A 16,007-nucleotide genomic window follows, 5' to 3' on the forward strand; every position below is an offset into this window, starting at 1 on the left:
TGGAGACAGTGTATGCATTAATCATGGGCAGGACAGCTCAACTAACTTGGTTATAAAACTTCTCTCAATGAAGGGTTTAACCTTCTCTGCAACTGAAGCTTACTGGTATATTTGTTAGATCTCTAAGGTGTGTCTTTTCACGAAGTTTAGTCAGTTGACATAGGCTGTGTCAGAGAAAGATGCTCATCTTGGGCAGTAACTGAAACACAGTCTGAAGTAGGGAAAAGCAGAAATTCTTGTAGTTAAATTTTTTACAACTTTATAACTGAGCTATCTTAACTTGATTGAAGACCATCCTCTATAACAAAACCATCCCTCGCTCCATCTCAGAATATCAAGTCATAATCCAAAATCCCTTTAGTCTCAGGCTTGCTGTATACTAGGCAATGTTTACTGTGGTAGTGCAGATGCAGTTTATTGCAGTAAAAAAAAAAAAAAGCACACTTGCTGGAGCAGTTTGTACTGGATTTCTGAGTGAAATAAACTATCCCGGCAAAGGAATTTTTCACCACTCTGATATTGACTATACCACACTTTTTAATAGAATGGAAATTTTTCACCAGAAGAAATTGTACTAAGCTAATAAAAGACTCTCTGGCAAAACTGGCCCATATCAGGTCAACCAAAAGCCAAAGCTAGCCCTTCTAATTGCAGTGTGGAGAGGCAACCACTCTTATGGTATCCACACTGTTTTGGAGAAAGGTTAAGGGAGAAAAGTCATTTGGCATCTGTTGCAGACAGAAGCAAGCGGAGTTTCAAATCACGTTGGATGTTACATTACCCTAAAAGAAGGTTACGCAAGCAGCTTATGCATTTCTGTCTATATACATATAGATACAAAATGTGTCACAGTAATTGCTAATGATAACATTAAATTGCCTTAGTTACAGAATTGATGTATAATCAAAATACAATACTTAATGAAATCACTGTGTTATGTTTACCATTACGAATCCAAACCTCTTACATGATAAACAATTTGACAATATTTGGTACTACAGAGAAAGAACTTACAAACTACAGTTAAAATATGCTTTTAAATATTGTACAAAATACACTCTGATGCCTAGCTGGTATGTCTTTAACTATCTGGGGGACAGAACTGGGGACACAATCAACTGGGACCATAACAGCCACATTTAGACTGTGCTGTAATAGTAATGGGCCAGGAGCATTCTCTAGCCCCAACACCCAATTCTAAAATGCATGTGTTTTCATAAAGAGAAACCGCCCTAATATTGAAGAGCAGGCAGCTGCATCAGAATTGCTGTTGGAAGTGTTCCCTGGACCACACTAGTCCCTGAAGCATGCTTAGCAACCATATGGGAAAGCCAAACCTCAGGTAGCAACCTTGCTAGCAATTTAATGTTATTAAAGTGTGGCAAAAGCCAAGCCCATTCCATAGTTTACTGGAACACATCTAGCTTTAGTCACCACCTGATTTTGAGATTTAACCATGTATCTCAGGGGAAATTACAGTTGTTGCATTTGTTTCCAAAATCGGTGAAGCTTGGCAGTGTCATTTTGAACAAGCACTACCATGAGATGGTGCTGTCACGGTTATTACCCAGTAATGTATTGTAATATTGCTTAACATTTTGCAAAATTACTATCATTAAAATTTATTTAGGAAATTCAATTACAGTGTCTAAAAGGTCTGATGAGATACAGATTCCTCTCTGTGAGCGGCACTGCACAGAAAGAAAAATCCTTGCCCTTTTGCAATTGAATTTGTAATTGTGCACAAGATACAGTAACAGGTTTAATAAACAGGAAGAAGACATTCTGGATGTACAGAACACTAAAAATAAGAATATGTAGGGTAGCTCATAACCTGTTATGTTGTTATGAGCTGTGAATTAGGAATTGTAGACTATTGTACTGTTTTCATTGCAGGCATAATGATAACATACTGTTCCTGTGTGCCAAAATGCATTACTGAAAAGTGTCCCTCTAACAACCATTTCAGACTGATATTAAAATGCACGGAGTTTGTGACTGTCCATTATTTATGAGAGTACTATGCATAGTGCCATGGTTTGGATGTGAATGTTGGCAATGGCTAAGATCTTAACTATACCCTATAGTTTAATTTCTGATACGACCAGATCACTCTCTGCATATATAATGTTCCTTATTCTTATGCCATTTATATCTCTGTGGTTTCATTTTTTTGTGGCTTTAAGAAGAATTTGACTTTAGTTCTGTGCTTTTATTCTCCATAGAGCAAATGGGTTACTGTAAGGCAGGTACACATCCTCTGACAGCCCTCATGCTGAGTCTCAATGGGACTTTAAGATGGTCTGGCCGCCTTCATGGCTATGAATTAGCCTTTTGGCAGGGAGTGCCCGTTGTGAGTCCTGTGGAATGTGGGAGGAATATTCATCCTGCCAAGACATCACTTCTTTGTTTGGCTTACGGTCAGCCTGTAAAATGAGAGGGCTACTGCACTGGCAGCACTACAAAGTGCTTGGGGAGCAAAAAGATGCACGTGTATAGGAAGGGAAGGAGGCATGGTACAAGAGTATGGAAGAATATACTCTTATGGACTTCATGCTGGAAATATGATGGTGGGGGTTGTTCCAGGCTGCATATATCTCCAGGATTACCTAGGCTGCTGAAAAGAATGCTGATATGGTGCACAGGCCTGAGTTTTCACCAGCAGGGTCCCCAAATAGGATTATTTTTGGGGGTGCAACAATAAAGTGATGAGCTTATCATGGAAATGTGACAGGTCAGTTCAACCATTTATTCTACATGCTTTACAGAAGCTGTTTAGAAAGCTGCAGAGTGTTAAAGCTGGCTCCTCCTTCTCATGTGTGAGTCTAACACCTTTGACGTTTTACACGCAATGTTGGAGATTTATAGATTTTTATTTCCTACTAACCAGTGACATACCCATTCAGAAACCCTAGGATTGCAACAATTTATTTTAATTCACCGTCTGTCTCATTTTTTAGTTTAAAATTGGTTTAATTCCTCGAGCAACAACACAGAATAAAACCAGTGATAGTCATGGAAAAACTGTGGCCACTGTTTACTCATATACTTTCAGAGCACATATGGAAATACAAAGCCACATAGAAACATAAAATCATATATGAATAGGTTATTTCAGAAAGAATGAAACTAAACAAGCTTGGTGTCCTGCTCATTTTTAGTCACTGCTCTGTAGTTTCACCCTCCCAGTGCAATAATCCAAGCCCATTTCTCTCCATGCCTTCCATGGCATCTATTTGGGCAAGACACAGTGTGTGCTGTGGTTAATCCACTTAGTTGTATGTGCAGGAAGACTGGCCAGCATAAGCACGTGCCCACTGCCAACTGGCTTATGCTAAGATAACGCATGCTGCTGTGTTCTGCCTACTTTTCCCATACTCAGGGAACTGACTTGAGTCTCTTTCCTACATCCTTCCTACATTTTAACTGGTGTTAAAGAAAATTATAGGAACTTAATTACTTTGGTCTGTATTAGGCTTACTTCTGGTGTGTACTATTACATGCTCCATGGCCTTCCTTACTTGGGTGGCCAGAACTGGTGTGTTTGGAGCATCATTTAGATCCCATCAAATACAGATTTGCCATGTTTCCTTTCTATGCAAACCAGGCTGCAGGAAAAAGGACAGATACCTGCCTAGGTTTCTTCATAGTGTGAACTGGGATGTAGCTGAGTTCTCTACCTTTACTAAGAACCTGGAGAATGCTCCAAGATTTCCTAATCCACATTAAACTCTTGAAATTTCTTTCTTTCTTTCTTTCAAATATCATTGATATTGACCACTCAGTTTGACAGAAAGGCACAGAGCATGGTTTCAGAAAAAAACTGGCTAAAATGAGTTTGTGTTGGTGGTATTATAACCGAGAACTTCTGCACAATTTCAAGTAAGTTAGTTTTTAGATTACAATGAAAAATACATTGTGAAGTGGAAAACAAGAAAAATTAATGACTTTTTAAATCATGTAAAGTTACTATAGGAAAATACTCATAAGAAAACAAGTATTTAACAATGACGTAAATCATGAGCTTCCTCATGATTACTTGTAGATATTCAGAATCATGGACAGTCCTTTTCCTTGCCTGCACAAACTGCTTGTGTAGCTTTATTATGCAAACATCATAGAAATACAGGGCTAGAAGGGGTTTCAAGAAATCCCCTAGTCCAAAGCACTACATTCAGTGAGGGTCTTTCGTAATTGGACTATTATAGTAGCTGTCAGCACGCTGTGAAGGCATGCTATGTACTACTAGGGAGCTGCTTTCAGCTGCTAAGTTGCTGCTCTGGCACTAATATAAACTTCTGGCTTCCCTGGCTACTGCTCTCCTGAAATGAGCCTCAAACTTTTTCTTCATCCACAACTTCCACAGGAGGGAGACGGAAAGGAAATCCGCTTTGGTTTTAACAGCTGTCAGTGAATAGAGGAGAGAGTTATGAATACATGGAAATGAAGAATGAGGGCATGTGACTAAAGCCATGAAGGTCACTTTTTAGTACACCAACAGATGAGCAATGCTCCGAGTAGCATTTGAAAAAATGTCACTCTGATTGTGTAGACATGATGATGATGTCAAAAGAGACTCATGTGAATTGGGATTCAGGAGGATCCTCTATTTAAATCCTGTCTGAGCTACTGACAGGCTGTATGACCTCCTACAATATACTGAGCTCCATGGGTCAAATTGGTCCTCGTTGGAACTAAATTGACTACAATGGGATTATTCTGGGAGTGAACTTGATTTCTCAGACATCAGTCAACACAGCTGGTTCATGGAATAAATGAAAGAAAGCAGGCATAGATGTCACTGGAAGACAGATGCGTCTGACAGTGTTAGCAAAACCAGAGCAGAACTGCACAACTGTTACTTAAAATGCGTAAATAATTGTTGATGGTGGTCTATTGACAGTGTAAACTCCATAAAGGCAACCAAGCTACAAAAGTGTCATTGCCTTTTTTAATGGGAATGTAATTATCATGTATATTAATTATAACTTGGGAAATGACTGATGCTTCTTTAAGAATTCTGCTATAGTTTTTTCTTCAAAATATAATGACATTAAATGACATGAGCATACAGCACAATGCTGCACAGTGGTAAGCTTCTTCCAGAGGAAATGCTTCTGGAGGCAGATAACAAAATAATGGCATTTATTAATAAAAGGTAGTTAAGAATATTTAACATAAGCGCAGGATAAAACTGCCTCTAAAATGGGGGAAAATAAGACTGTTTCTAAGCTTCCCAGGATAGAAGCTTTTAGAAATCAAGACTTTTATGGATTTGGCATAGCCAAAGAACAAAGCGATTTGATGTTTTGTAGAAAATGAAGTGAGGGACTAGTGTTCTCTTACTGATATTTAATTCCACTATTTATGTTTATGCTTTGCTTGTGTGCAGCTTTTGCTTTACATGTTAAACCGCCTTTATCTCAACCCACGAGGTCTCTCACTTCTACCCTGCCGTTTCTCTCCCCCATCCCACCAGTGGGGGAGCGAGTGAGTGGCTGTGTGGGGCTGAGCTGCTGGCTGAGGTTAAACCGTAACACTACAAGAACTTTCAAGAGTTTAGAAAGTCAGTGTAAAAAGACCAGGACAAAAGGTGGTTTACCAAGCAATTGCAAGAGATGTTCTCCAGCAGAAGCAAAGCTAACCAAAGGGTTCTCTTACCCCTGCCATTCCTGTCGTTTAAACAAAATGAGCAGTTACAAGTCAAAGGGTTCTTTTATCCCAGCTGATCACAGGATAAGCTAAAAAAGTATTTACAAAACACAAAAGGGAACAACCTTAACAGAAATTATTTTCTAGTTTCATATATACTATACTATATAAAACAAAACTGAGATTTAACAAGTAGAGAAAAATACTTGGCATAATTTAAGAAAACTTGGAGAGTTGACACTGGTGCATTTTGCCTCCTTTCTCATGCCAATTTAGTAATGAGGACAATGGAGTTGCTTCTGTAGACATGATTTTAAAAGAGATCTGAAAAGGTTTTCCATTTCATCCTCTTGCTTCAGAGCAGAATCCACTCTAATCAGCTCCTAACTGATATTTGTTCAACATGACCTTGAAAATTTGTAGTCACGCTGATTCTTCAGACCTCTCCAGGGTCAGATACTGCATAACACTCCTTACAGTCCAAAAGCTTTTTGTAAAATATAACTTCAGTCTTCAAGTTGCAACTTAGAGTTATTACTTCTTGCTCTATCAGTAGACACAAAGAACAGTTTGTTCTTCAATACTTTTTATGGGTTTGAGAACTGATATCATATCTTCCCTCAATCCTTTCATTGCTAGACCAAAAAAATGAATTCTTTCAATCTTACCTCATGGGAGACATTTTCTATACCTCTGAAAATTACATGGCTCTACTGTGGGTTTTTTATTTGTCTTTCTTCAAGTAAGGTACCCAAAAATGGATGTTGTACTCTGTCTTATCTCTGTACCACTGTCTTATCAGTGATGATCTGAACTGAACATTGCTTTATGTGTCTTTTATAGAGCTGTTTACACACCCCAGTGTGAAGTCCGCTTATTTTACAACAGTATGACATCACTGGCTTGTTTGGTTTATGATGCAATGCTACCCATAGATGCTTTTCTGAGGGGTGTGCTGCTTACCAGTAACTCTCCATCATCTTCGTGTGTAGCTGAATGGCCTTAAAAATAATACCTTACGTGCTTCCATCCTCAATAACATCCTAGGTTTTTTGTTTGTTTTTTTTTTTCAGACCATTTCTCTGGTGCGTTACCATTTTTTTATTCGGATATTTATCCTTTGACATGGTGTAGATGTGCACTCATACCACTTAGTCCACTGCACTAAGACCACATAACAGATTCACTTTTCTGTCTCATAAGGAAAGCCCTTGCCACCCTAACGAAGAAAGGTGTCATAGGGCAGAACTAGCACAATTCATGCCATGACCACTCCCTGCCCACTTCCATGTGGCCCTCAGGACAAGACAAAAGGGAATGGGCTTGAGATGGGGGAATTTTCAGGGAAAATGGAACCTGGTCCATAGATCAGAATATTTCCTTAGCTGACTGTGCTTCCTGCAAGACCAGGTTAAGAGCCTTATTATAGTCAAGATACTAAGTTATCTATTGCTCCTCCCTAATATGCAAGGCCTGTGCTCTGGAATGTTGCTTTTAATAGCTTGTTTTCTGATAAAACCATATTTCCTCTTACTTATCACCATAGGATTACAGGATAATTTATTTTGAAAGGGACCTCAGGAGGTCTCTAGTCCAAGCCCCTGCTCAAAGCAGGGTGAGCTATGAGTTCAGACCATTCTTTATCCTGTCAGATTTTGAAAACCAGCAAGACTGTAGACTTCATGAGCTCTTTGGGGAACCAGTTCCACGGTTTGACTGACTCATGGTGGAAATATTTTCCCTTAAATCCACGTTGAAGCTCTCTTATTTCAACTGACAGCCATTGTCTGTCATCCTCCAACCATACAGCACTTTGAAGAGCCTGGCTGTATCTTCTTGATAATCTCCTCTTTGCTATTATGTAGATACTTACTTTATTTTTTCTATTATTTGGCAAAATGAACTAAAAGGCAATGAACATCCTTTCCTGAATTGCTGAGTTTTGGATTCTCCTATTTTTTCCACTTGTATGCTTGACCATTTCCTTTCTTATTTTACTTCTGCTTTCCTTACTTAGAGAAGGAATGAAGCAGTTACTTCTAACAACTAGTAGAGAATGGTTAAATGGGTTGTATCAGGCTGATACAATTTAGAACATTTAATTTATCTAAGTCAGTGTTATCTGTTCTTTCCCTTTTTTATCTGGAAGTCTTATTTCCTTCTCTAACTTAGAAATCAAAGCAAAGCATCACACACAAGAATTTGTAGAAGTTCAAGCAAAGAGGTAAAAAAAAAGAGACATTAAATGACATTTCTTTACTGAGAGGGTAGCCAAACCCTGGAACAGGCTTCCTTAGAGCGATGATCAATCCCCAAAGCCTGTTAGTGTTTAAAAGGCATTTGGACAATGTCCTTAACAACATGCTTTAACTTTTGCTTAGTTAAAAAGAAATGGTCAGGCAGTTGCACTAAATGATCATTGTAAGTCCCTTCCAACTGAAATATTCCATTCTGTATTCTGCTTGTGAATCCACCATTTCATGCAAGTCAAGTCGTCTGTTTAAAGGCAGGTACCTTGAATTAAATTGGAGTGTCTCATTGACTGTGCTGAACTTTGATTTAGGACTTTAGAGTCCTTGCCTGTAAAGATTAGATAGTAAATCTTAACTATGCACATAGTTCCTCATGCTTTATTGCACTGTGTAGATGGGTTTTCCTTATTCAAGTATACATGATTTGGGGTAGATTTATGTAGCCAGGGTCAATACATATATTCCAAGAAATATATGAGGTCCTTATGTGGATGAAGTAAAAACTGCATGGAGATGCCATATATTCTTTTTTATTATTATTATTATTTATCCAAAGGCTCCTGAAAACTTTGAAAATAATAAAAAAGAATAGTTTCAAGAAGCTTTGGGGAGTTTAGGGTTTCTCAGTAAATCCCTTGTGATCAACTTCTATGTATAATTATACTAAAAATTACTCCTGGTGCTTGTAATTCAAAAAGGAAAGATTGAGATGTAAATAATGTCACTGGTACAAAGCCAAGTTTTTAAATATGGGTTAACATATGAAAATAAGGGAAAGTCTAAAGCAGTAGCTGTGAGATTTGTGCACTGTGCAGGTGGCAGGAAGTTCTGAGGCTTTCTGGGCTTACGTTATATACCTGATTTGAGAAAAAATTTCCAGGATAAAATAACTGCATTACATAGTACAAAAAATAGATCTGAGAGCATTAATAGATTAGCAGGATGACTGATAGCCATAGTCAGAAAAACATAAGATAATGCTTAAATTAGTGAACCACTATGCAATAGCATCAATGTGGTAAGTGCAATCAGCTAGAGAGTAACTTCCCACCCCTTGATTCTGTTCAGTCTACTTAGCAGTAGTGACTTGAATTCCTATTCCAAACCTTTTGTTTACCATACTACAGCTCATCTGCTATGAAGACCATGTTGTGTTTGAAAAGGCCTCTTAGGTAGATCTCTTAAGCCTCCCGTACCAACCCAGTTCTTCCTTATATACTTAGTTACATGGGATTTTCAAATAAACCCCCATATATTCCAGACTACACAGACACTTTCATGCCTCCCAGTCAGTATCTGAAGTTCCAAAGGCAAATGCAGAAGCAAATTGATGGCAGGGGGTTTGGAACTAGATGATCTTAAAGTCCCTTCCAACCCTAACTATTCAATGATTCTATGAAATGTGTCTTAGATATACTGGATCTTTATATGTGTGCATCAATTTGAATGTCTTCTGGATGTTTCAAACTTGCTGCTTGTCTACAGACCAACTCATTAACATGTATGCACTGAAATTCTTGCATGGCAAAATGATGTTTTTCTGAACATACATGGCTTGAGTTGCATGGCTTTTGTGAAAGAGAAGCATCAACACGCACATCAAATAGAAAACCTGGGCATACACAGTGTCTGGGATTAGTAGATGTTTGGCAGCCTGCTTGGTATTACTGCTCTGCACTAGCTGCCAAACATCTGGAAGTTAGTAGAAAAATGTAGAAAAGTGGTAGGGAAGAAAATGACCAGCAAAAGCAGCTATTTCTCACAAAAAAAAATGGTAGGTTTTGCATGCTGGGCTATAATAGGATTTGAGAAAAGCATCAATCTGGGACATAGAGAACAATGGGTTTGAGAAGCTCCAGAAACGGTTTCCTTCAGAGGACTGTAAGAAAAGGCCAGTGAATCTGAAATCAGTTTGAAAAAAAGATCTTTAGTGACATGTACTACTAAACTCAGTGCAAGCAGATTGTTAACTTGAAATTTTAAATATCAACTTTATTAAGTTAGCTGCTTATGTGAGCAGAAATACCCAACCAATGTTATCCCACATTCCCAAACTTCTGGCTTCTCAGGTTATAAAATCCTCAGCTTTCTCTTTGCCACCCATCTGTCAACACCCCTAGCTTTTCCCTTGGTAACTTCTACAGTGTGGTTATTCATTGCACAGAAATCAGTACAAAATACAGTTGTTAGAGAGTCTTGAACCCTGAATATGTGCAACCATCAAAAATAAATTTATTGTAATATAAAGATAAATAACACATGGAATACTCAAATGATTGCTTTCTTTGTATTTAATTCATAACAAGAACACAGTATTTAAGATGCTGCAGAATTTCCAGCCTGTTGCATTAAAAACCTGGAAGTTCTTACAGAATATGAGTTCAACTTGTTGTGCCCCCAGGTAAATGCATTTATAACCTGCATAATATCCTCTAATAATTTCATAAAATACATGGATCTGATTTTTAGATAAGGGAAACCTGAGATGAGCTACTAACCTGAAGCTCAGGGTAAGATTTGTTTTGCCTGCAGGTAGCTGCCTAGAAACTGTGTATCTTTAGTCTTCTAAACTAGTCATTCATTCCTCTACATTCACTGGGAGAGAGAAGTACCACGAGGAGATGTTTTTTAGTCATCTTAAGAGTGGTGTCCAGAGTACTATGGAAAACTCACATTTGGGGTTTCCTGCTTCCCTTCACTGACTATTGAGAGTGTGTAGGTGACTAGTTTTATACCGCTGAAGTTAAGAGTGGTGAGTGGTACAGCCATAGAACAGGAGCGCAAGGCAGGCCTACAGCACACAGGGACGAATCAGGGGCTGAATTTGGCTAGTCTGCACTAGCATCGTGGACCCTGACTAATCTACACCATCATGGCAATCGGTCCAGGCTACAAAACCAGATAAGAGGCTGGATAGAGTGATAAAGCCAAATGCTTATATACATTTCTTCCACAGTTGAACTGCAACAGGGAACCATGGTAGCTAAACAAAAACTGCCCTCTATCAGTGACTATTTTGGGTAAGTCTATATTCACACTGTATTAATATCTGAATAAAACTACACGGTCTGTAGTTTGGTTTTGTTAATACTTACTTAAGTATTACTGAGATTACAGGGATCAGAGGTTGAGAAAGCAGGGTTTAAGAGAAGAGCTCCAAGAGAAAACTTGGTGATATGGATATTAGAATAGCACATAACTATACATTTACTATATCATAAGCTGTGATGAGTAGCACTAACAGCATTTTTGTGTAATGGAAAATCTGATCTCCTTCCTGGATTGTGAAGAAAAGCTGCTCACAGCATTGCTACCTGAACGATGTCTCAACAGCGGAAGAATGAATCACAGATTCCAAGAACGGTGGCTGTCTTGGCTGCCTGATCAGGTGCCAATTTCTAATATTTTCAGTAATTTTGTGTTTTACTAGTTGTGTTAATTTCTGTTAAATTACACTAGAGACTTGAGTGACCTTTTAATTATTTTCTGGAGAAAAGATTTGCTAATGTGGCCTTTTCTTAAAACAAGCAAAAGGTTGAAATAAATGGTGGAGTTTTGGGAACTCATTTGCCATCTTATTAGTATAATGATACAAAACAATGCACCTGTATGTGGTTACTGTCCTGGGGAGGTATGGAAATGACACTTGTGTAGAATGTAAGCAAAAGCAATAAAAAAGGACTAATTTCTAAGATCCTTGTTCTGTAGAGAGCCTGCTAAAAGGCAAGGAGAAGCCCATCTGTTTTGTTAACTCAGATGAAGTAACCCGCAGGAATTTCCTATTGTGTTACTGCACTGGGCTGAATCTTTTATTTGGCATGCTCTTCTTGAAAAAGTGTTGTTAGGAACTATCCAAAATTCTTCCATTTGTCTTTCTGATAAATGCCTTTGGAAGTCAGGTAGTAAGTTGTTTGGTAGCTACTGACAGGTTCCTCTTTCTTATTTCGGTGCATAAGTACCTATGAAAAAAAGAACTGCATGCAGATAGAATACTATAATATTCCCTGAAGAAAGTTTTTAAGCAGCAGCTTCAAAAGACTGCTCTGTTAATGAGCAACTGAAATGTTATAAATTCAGCCAACAGCCTTTATGTTTAATTTAGACTGTCTTCCTTGCAGCTCAAGAGTACAAAAGACCAGTGTCAGTGGCCTGCAGGCCTTTGCAGTTGCTGCCCAGTGATTAACCATGGGAGAGAAGAGCCATCTGCAATTTAATTAGCTGGAGGATAACCTATAGGTATTATTGATAAAAATAATTGGCTAGATGCCAGCGAGCAGCTGCCATGAAAATCAGACAACATGGTGTCCATAAAGTTTGATTTGTATGCTCTAAACAACCTTATTCACAAAAAAAAAACACACTCCTCTGCAAAAAAAGTGTAATTTCTAGAGCCCATGTTTTCAGGCTTGTTTGAATTCTGCTTGCTTGGCTAAGCTAAAGCAAATTCTTGGCAGCAGAATTTTGGCATATTCATTAAGTGCAATACTGTATCATTGCTTTAAAAACATAGTGGATTGTAAATAAACAGTGAACATGATGACTTTCCAAAAAGCCAACACAGCACTAAACAGTAGTTTAGCTAAAGGCAATTTCAATTGTTAATGCTTTTACTGTGTGCTGGTTTCAGCAGTTTTGAAGGTCTTTTTCCTGACTAGTGCTGTTCTGATGTTTAGCTGCTGTGGCCTCTTGGCTGGGGTTGAATCAACCTGTAATTCAGGGTAGCTCTTCCCAACCACTTCTATAGTAACTTGACTGTGATGGTGTGTCTTGCTGCTATAAACATTCTTTTTATTTCAGAAGAAATATTTTATCTATACAATTGAAAGAAAAACCTTTTGATGTGATCATGCTTTCTTTGCCTATATCAAGCTTGTCATCCTAGCTCAGAGTTACAGCAGTGCTGGTTTCAAATTATTGTGTTCAGCTCCTGTGCTGACACATGGTTATATATGCACCAAGTGTGTATGTGCAGATTTGTGATTTGTATCACTTTTACTGCTACTACCTGGAATTGTTTTGTAGAAACATTACTCTAGGAGTAACCAGTAGATCTACAAGTGATGGAACCACCTGAATCCTTCTTCATTTTGGGTACTGCAGAGTCTCTCCCCGTGTGTACAGCCTTCTCCTCAGCTGGCGGCTCCTGGCAGCTCATTTTCATGAGACATAGGAATGGCCTTGTCTTTGAGATCTTTGAGATTGCTTTTGTGCCGTGCTCACAGTAATGAGCATGGAAATCTCAATTCCTCAGAAAACCAGTTGCAATTTTATGATTCAGACTGTATATTACTGCTGGTTTTGGTGGAGTTCCTGATGAGTCTGAAGGGTAAAGCCTGCTTAAAAACTGAAAGCATCATTTGGTTCTTTTCCAGAAATCTGTTTACAAGGGATGCTGATCTAAAGCTACTTAGTGTAAAATACAAAGCTTTTCATTCTTAGGGTGAAACCTGGAGTCTGGATTTGTAGGAACCTGACTCTCATTCTGAGAATCTCACCTACATCATCTACCCATTTTGTCAGGCTCTGTGGCATCCTGAACTTCTGAGGCAACTATTTACGTATCACAGTGATGACTGCAGGATAAATGACAAGGACATTGTTTATATAGAGCTCCCCTCTGACAATCCTTGCCCTCCCACTTCACTGTTGCTTGACACTGGACACATAAGAACTACAAAGAAAAGTCTCATCTTCTCCATATGGAGGCTGCAGAGGATAATGATGTTTACCTAAACCAGAGGGATATTGTGAGCATTCATTGTTTTAACAGTCCATTTCTCATTGTAAAGAAAGATTGTTAAAACCATTGAGAAAGTAGTGTTTTGTAAGAGTTTGGTGGTGAATGTTTATATATTCAGCTCCCACTGTTAGAACATCAACATTTATTTCATTGCATTTTTAGCTGAATAATAACATTCCTTGATTTAAAGTTGCATCTCTCTAATGACCTTTGTTGGATGCTAAATTTTAGCTTGCATTTACATATGAGACACTGCTATTTTGTTAAGTAGGAGACATACTATGAGGATAATCAGTTTATCTTAAGCTGTAATTCTATGTCTAGCACAGATTCAAATTTCTAGGATAGAGAATGGCTAATGCCTTTGTGAAGTCTGGTAAAACATCTCTGAGATAAATCCCAGCATAATGAGATCAGTTAGATCTAACTGTAAAATGGAAGAGAAGCTTCATTTTAATTTTCAAATGCACGGTTTGGTGCTTTGCTTTTTTTATTTTATAATTTGACAGATATATATCTGAAATGTAAAAAATGCTGGAGCTGGATGGATCTTTTGAATATGCCTAAACTAAAAGGGAGAAATGAAACCAAAAAAAAAAAAAACCAAGTAGCTAGCTTCATGTTAGGTTTTCTGTTCCATGGAAACTAATTTGTCCCAATGTAAATTCTCTGGTGAAAGGATCTGCCCACTTTGCAGCTACGAGATCCTTCTTACACAGGTTATGTGGGTACTAAAACAGCGCAGGCAGCAAAATAAGAGTAACAATAATAATTTCAATCACAGAGATCTACAGTTACATATGCAATCAAGGGGTCATTGTCAAATTAGCTAGCATCTGCTTTCTTGGCATTTAGGTTTGTATTTTAACTGATGTGTTAACAACAGTTTCCACTTTTATTTTTAAATATATACCATGCTTTTGTGTTTTAATGCCTTTATTCAATTACAGTCTTTGTGACAGGAATTGGACAAGCACCACTGGAAGAGTAAAGCTGCTATTTAAGCACACAGCATGTGAAATAACAGTGCAAACTTTTTAGGGGCAGTCAGTACAATTTCATTTTGAACTGCCAAGGGAGTAAGACCACCCTAGACGCACAAAATATTACAGAAAAGCTGTATATGTAAAATATGATGGCTTTTTTTCTGAAATTGCTTCAAGCTTTGGAATCTGAGAAGGTAAATAGCGGTGAATAGACTTCTCAAGCTTTAGCAACTGAGACAGCTCAGGAGCTAACAAGAACTGGCACTGTCATTCATGAGTCATGCTAGTTTTGTCACCTGAAAACTGCATGTGACTGGTAACACTTCAGGGAGAAGGAGCACCACTTCTGACAGCTTTTGTGAATCAACAGGACCTTGGCAGTTGTAGGATCCTCAGTTCTCACCATTTCTGAGGCCCAGTGTGGAAGCAGAGCCCTGAGCAAGAGAGAGGGTGACTGAGGGTGCTCATCAGCTCAGCACTGAGCTCGTTCAGAAACTGGCTGTATCTATTACAAAGGAAAGCATGGGAGGCACAAGAGGCAGGTGCTAAAGGACCTGGGGAAAGGCCAATACTACAGCTGGGGCCCAAGATCCTCTTCCTTAGGATCATCTGCCAAGAGCCCAGCTTTCTCCTTTTGGGGCAGAGCAAGACAGCAGGAGGGAAGGTTTGTAGTATCTGTAATGAGGCAGAGGATGTCAGAAGTACTGTGCTACAGGCTGAGACAGAATGGAGTTCCTGGGTTAGGAAGACAGCACCAAAACTTGCTGCCTTTCTCCCTGCATATGTAGTACAGATTGTTTTTTGTTTAATTAGTACTTTCTTTATATTGTGTCACACAACTTGCTGTGGGACTTGGAGAATTTCACCTATGTTTTTCCTTAATTTTTAAGATAATACTTGATCAGCCAAATGAAAAGCTCCTAAATCCAGAAAAACAGTAAAAAATTTGAACAGGAACTAAAACTGGGAGCACTGCTGTCTGCATATCTATACCTATTTATCTACAGCCATACACTCCAAGCATGCTCAGGAAAGATAATTGGCACTGACATGAAGTTGCCTGTATTGGTACATCGCCAGAACCCTTCCCAGCCCAAATTTGGCTCTTGTAGTACCATTCCCAGTGACACGCGGATTGACTCCACAACTCGTTAGAGCTGTAAAGTAGGTATGCTTTATTCAGCACTGAGGCACATGGGGGTTACTGCTCCAAAAGCATGTGCACTCTCCTTTGCCACTCAGTTCATTTATATTATATATAATGATTACCTAAACATGAGATTGCGTCACGCCTAATACATATGCAAAACCTATTCCAGTCTAGTATTATAATTAGTTTTCTGGCATTCATCCCATTGGTGCGCCTGCGCAGTGCCT

The sequence above is a fragment of the Pezoporus occidentalis genome, unplaced genomic scaffold (assembly GCF_034315485.1).
Source record: "Pezoporus occidentalis ecotype Australia unplaced genomic scaffold, CSIRO_AGI_Poc_V1 ctg38, whole genome shotgun sequence".
Classification (NCBI taxonomy): domain Eukaryota; kingdom Metazoa; phylum Chordata; class Aves; order Psittaciformes; family Psittacidae; genus Pezoporus; species Pezoporus occidentalis.